This window comes from Hordeum vulgare, chromosome 2H, assembly GCF_904849725.1.
Source record: "Hordeum vulgare subsp. vulgare chromosome 2H, MorexV3_pseudomolecules_assembly, whole genome shotgun sequence".
Lineage (NCBI taxonomy): Eukaryota > Viridiplantae > Streptophyta > Magnoliopsida > Poales > Poaceae > Hordeum > Hordeum vulgare.
Window position 1 is genome coordinate 451,756,189 of NC_058519.1, and position 6,000 is coordinate 451,762,188.

The window sequence follows — 6,000 nt, forward strand, 5'->3', positions numbered from 1 at the left end:
TCGCCCCTCTGGACCACTGAATGTCTCTCATGTTATGTGTAGAGAGTTGTACTCCACGGTCTTCAACCGTAAGGTCCCAATCTACGATCCTTACCGGTTCTACCTAATCAAGATGACGTGGACCAAGGCATTTCCAACTGTTGACTTTCTTGCTCCTAATTGGATTCGTCATGAGCCCATCAAACTGCGCCAGAAGGACAAATGGGCAAACACCTCAACTACACGTGCTGCCCCTAGGGATTCTGATGAGGATGTGGCTGCTACTGAGGATGAGGCTGTTCCAGAGTCACGTATGCCTTCCTCCACCGAGCCGTCATGGGCCAAAAAGCTCACCAACAAGACGAAGACCTTGTTCTGCATGCAGGCCAAAGGACAATACAGGACCCTTGTCGCTCAGTAGGAGAGTCGTCAGCGTGACAAGCTGATCATGAGGAAACTTGATGTGCACATCTCTAGTGGATTTGAGCGAGAGATCACCCCGGAGGCTGAGTGGATGCAGAAGAACAATCTGCAGTGGGCTGCATCTGACTAGGACTCTGAGGAGGAGTCCGACGACGACTCAGATGAGGAGTATGTTCAGGAGGAGACCGAAGACTGATGGCTATATTCTCCCCAGTTCGAGCTACCACCTATGTCGTAGGTGTCCTCTCTACCTTTTTGGTGTCCCAATGCCAAAGGGGGAGAGAGTGTAGGATTTGCTTGTTTTCTCGTTTTCATGGTTGTTTTGTTTGTTGGACTTTAGTTGCTTTCGCTGGTTCTCTTTGCTTTATGGGTGAAACTATGAGAGGTGAGACTTTATCATATGGTGTGAGACATATTCTATATCTTCCTTATCCTTTGTCTCATGATTATCCTTTTTATTAATAGCTTGTGAGTCTTATTATCTTGTGCCTTTATCTTCATGCTCACATGCTATGCCTTGCTTCCATACATAAGTATCTACTCTTTTATGTTGCAAGGATTTCTTAGTCTATAAAATCTAGGGGGGGGGGTGCTTTGTCCTTGGTTGTGTGTTGGTATGCACACACCCAGGGGAGCTTGTATCTAGTTTATAAATTTTGGGTTTTGCATATGCTTTCTCTATATCCTTTATGTGCAAATCATGTATTGTCATCAATCCACCAAAAAGGGGGAGATTGTTAGGACATATTCCTCCCTAAGTGGTTTTAGTGATTGATGACAATGCATGTGCGGACTAATCGTGTGCATTGAGCATTTCAGATAATTCATATCTAGGCACAAGACGATTCGATGCCCCTCGGAATCTCTCGAAGACGGTTGTTTTCTATGTTTCTCTTTAGTGGATTTGAGTCATAGGAAAGCCGTACTGTTAAGAGGGGGTTCGCGTCGGAAAGGTTTGGGTGGAATCATCACGTACACATTTAGTGCACCACCTTTTCCCTAGCTACAATGGAGCTCCATACCCATCTTTGATGTTTATGCAAAAGGGCCAGCGGTAGTACCGCTGGCACAACAGTAGTAATTTTTTACTACCGCTCCATGAGCGGTACTACCGTCCTAAGAGCTGCAGTAATTTTTTACTACCGCTCCATGAGCGGTACCACTGCCCTCAGTGCGGTAGTAATTTTTTACTACCGCTCCGACAGACTTTTTCGCATACTCCCTCCCACAGTAGTAGGCACGGTAGCAGGTGTAGGTTGGTGAGATGCAGAGCGGTAGTACCGCTTGGCTATTGCTGTGGGTGGGTAACGGTTGGATCTTACCCCCCCACTATATAAAGGTGTCTTCTTCTTCTAGGAGCTCACCTTTAACCTCTCCAAGCTCCATTGTTGCTCCATAATCTTATTCTTGCCCGGTCTCTCTCCCTAGCCAATCAAACTTGTTGATTTTCTAGGGATTGCTTGAGAGTGCCTTGATCTACACTTCCACCAAGAGATATTTGATCCTCCCACTAATCCCTTGCGGATCTTGTTACTCTTTGGTGTTTGAGCACCCTAGACGGTTGATGTCACCTCGGAGCCACATTTCATTGTGGTGAAGCTTCGTGGTCTTGTTGGGATCCTCCAAGCTTTGTGTGGAGATAGCCCCAACCTTGTTTGTAAAGGTCCGGTCGCCACCTTTAAGGGCATCAATAGTGGAATCACGGCATCTGGCATTGCGTGAGGGCGTGTGGAGAATACAGTGGCTCTAGTGGCTTCTTGGGGAGCATTGTGCCTCCACACCGCTCCAACGGAGACGTACTTCCCGTGAAAGGGAAGGAACTTCGGTAACACATCCTCGTATCCACCGGTTCCTCTTGCGGTTATCTCTTACCTTTACTTTGTACTTATTGTTGTTGTGGTGTATTCTTTGCTTGCACTTGTTATCCTTGTAGTTAGCATCATATAGGTTGCTCACCTAGTTGTTCATATAGAGAACCTTTGTTGCAAATGCTAATTTGTTAAGATAAGCTAAAAATTGGCAGTTGCCTATTCACCCCCTCTAGTCAACCATATCGATCCTTTCACCCATAATTCATCGGATCCCAACAAACGCACCATACAAAAGTATTACATCCGATGGATCGCAGCGAAGATGCGATGATCACTGTATTGAAGATCAAGATAGACATATAGCCATATAGATACTAATTAAGGACCCATAGGTCCATGGTGAACTAGTCACACATCATCATGAGGGCAACAAGGTTGATGACGAGGCCCTCCGTGATTGACCCCCCCCCACCGGCAGGGTGCCAGAACGGAGCTCCATATGAGATTACCGCGAAATAGAGACTTATGGCGGTGGAAAAAGTGTTTCGTGATCTTCTTTATGGTTTCTGAAATATATGTGAATTTATGTCCATGTTATGCACTACAAACTTGCGACGAAATCATCAGTGAGTATAACGTACAAGTTGGGTCAATTCAACATGAGTGTTATTCTAACATCATGCCCTTAATGTCGTCAGCATCCTTGTTATAGCTGAACTCATGTCCATGATTGAAAAAACAAATCCATCTATGTAACATTTGAGCTACTTCCTCCGTTCCTAAATATAAGTCTTTTTAGAGCTTTCATTAATGGACTACATATGGATGTATATAGACATACTTTAGAGTATAGATTCATTCATTTTGCTTTGTATGTAGACACCTTGTGAAATATCTTAAAAGACTTATATTTAGATACGGAGGGAGTAGTTCGGATAGAAATCTATTACCATTTATTATTCTACATGTACGGATGAATTTTTCTCAGAGCTCTTGGTTATTCCAGACTTAAGAATCATAACAGTTATAGCATAGAACGTAAACATTTAATTGTAAACTTAAAATAAATAATAAAGTTATTATTGTCTATAAAATATATTTTTAATATAAACGTCTGCGTTTGTATTGTGTTAAAAAAATATTACCCCGCCGAGCACCTAGACACCAAATGAAAATCTGAAGAGACGAAAAAGATACGACAAGCAAACTACCCTAAAGATGCGCATACGAAGGAAAGAGATAGACATGCGTTTAACAACTTGAGAGAAGATATGAGATGTGGCGAGCTGCCGCGTTTGACGTGGGATGGCATCGATCCCGGCGTATTGGGCGGCGGGCGACCAGATCAGGCTCGCTGATGCTTGCCAATATGGATTAGATCATAGAAAGATAAAGATAATGCCTGATGCGATGCGGCGTGTTTGGTTAGGACAAAAGCCCTCTCGCGTGCTCAATCTTCAGATTCAGATTCCTCTAGGTTGGAACCCGTACCAGACCGTCCGGCTAGCACAGGCGCACACGGTCCACTTGCCGCATGAGCCGTGGATCCGCTATGTGTGTGTCTCTCTGTCAAGCATCAACCAATCCAAAATTATTAGCACAAAAAAAACCTAGTCGAAAATTATTCCCTAGGTGTAGAATTACTACAGTCCTAACCAGCGCAAAGTTGGAGTAGAATGTGATGAGCCAAAAGCATAAGGTATTCAGGGGAAGTTCAGGGATACTATTTTCTTCTAGAATACCATTAGCTGCCAGCCATCAATGACAGAGACTTGCAGATTCGCGCCTATGTAACCTGATTAGGGAGCAATTCGCCTTAACACACTACACGTCATTTAACAAATCCTCCAGCTAGTTGACCTAATTAGCTGATCATAAACTATACTGTCACAAATTATTGATCAACCAAGTGACCTGAAAGTCATACCTACGTATGTGGGGTGGGGCTTGAAAGCCATTAACAACTCAGGTCATCAGCTAATCATCGCTCTTGGCGTCTTCTAGTAGTACTCCCTCCGTTCCTAAATATAAGTCTTTTTAGAGGTTTCACTAGTGGACTACATATGGATGTATATAGACATACTTTAGAGTGTAGATTCACTCATTTTGCTCCGTATGTAGACACTTAGTGAAATATCTTAAAAGACTTGTATTTAGGAACAGAGGGAGTATCAACAAAATTTCAAGCATTTAATGAAATCCTTTACGACAAGGCCAGTAGATGCTATATCTGCGCCTTGGCGTTGTAGAAACTAGACGATGCCCCGCGCGTTGCTGCGGAAAACTTGTTAAAAAATACATGGATAAATGTTAAAAAACTAATGTTAATGCAGAAACCATTATAAAAATATCTTGCTTAATTATCTAAAAAAATCATGCATGAGGATATGTTTTGCATTAAGAGATTAATGAAAAAAAAAACTTTTAACTACATGCATGATTTGATGATGTGGCATTGTTGTATGGAAAGGAAAATTATGTAGTGGGTTCTAGCTATTTAAGAATAGAAGATTTGCAAAAGCTCAAACCATCCTTGTACTTGTACTGCAAAATAATTATTTTCTTTGAAGCTGTCAGCTTCAGCATAGCTCAGCAGAATTTCTTAAGAAACAACAAGGATAGATGGTTGGAATTGGCATCTATGCCCAATTAGTTAACTAAATGTGGTTTGTTAATATACCGATGATAATAAATCAGATAGAGAATCGGCCGCACAAAGGCAGAAGATATTTGTCAATACTACGTAGTACTTGTGTTGAATGAATCCGGATGTTTCAGTACCAATACTGTGTGCTCTACATCTAGACGGCAAATCTACGACGAAATCCATAACTCATTTATCATCACACGACTGCTTGGACGACTACAATGAGCCATCGTCACAAGTAGGAGAATGGCCGATGCCGCGGTAGTACCAATGGAGATCAGCTCAATGATTATCTCCATAGGAGTGGGCATGACAATGGCTGTGTGCATGATAATACTGCAGTAGCCGTGGGTCATCCTCCATTTCGGAAATTTTTACGCAAAACAGCTTCGTTACAGTAGTCGCATTGGATGCATAGTCCAGCTAGTTAACTAACTGTGCTCGGTGGGAGATGCTATTCCTGATAGCACGGAGCAGTTCCTGAGATTGTGCTGCAAAGTTGCTGAACGTAATACGCATACGCCAGCATCGATCTCGCTGGCGCGTGATCAACGCGCGCATTCGATCATATAGCCCGGTAGATCGCGTTCCTCCGTCCATCTACGCGCAATTCTAGACATCATCTATCTCTCCGGCACACCTTCTGAGAAGACGAGACAAAGCAGGCATTGACCACTCAGGGTCAGGGCAAGGAGGCGACGGGGACGTGGTAGCGTGGCGTCGCATTTTTAACGAGAGCGACGTGCCGTCGCTCTCCGGCTCCGTAATCCATCTACGCACTCGGCCGGGATTCTGCTGCACCGATCAATGGCGAAACCCTGTGCGCGGCTGTCCGACTTGCCAAAGGTCAGAGCAAACTAAACCGCCTCGCCGGAACAGCCGGGGCATGCTCGAGGTAGTATAGTACTAGTACTAGGAAGAAGACAGCCGTAGCACTAGCAACGTCAGGTATCGGAGAGGGATTGGGCACAAAAGATTTTGGATTCGTGGTCACTGGGAGAGCAGCGCCCGTCCGTACGTCTGCCTCGTGGTGTCACAAAAAGATTCAGGACCTGCGAATCCGGAAGACGGGTGCCGCGCGTCAGTACACGCTGCTTGCACGGTGTTCACATGAATCGGAGCTGCTGTTCTCTGATTCAA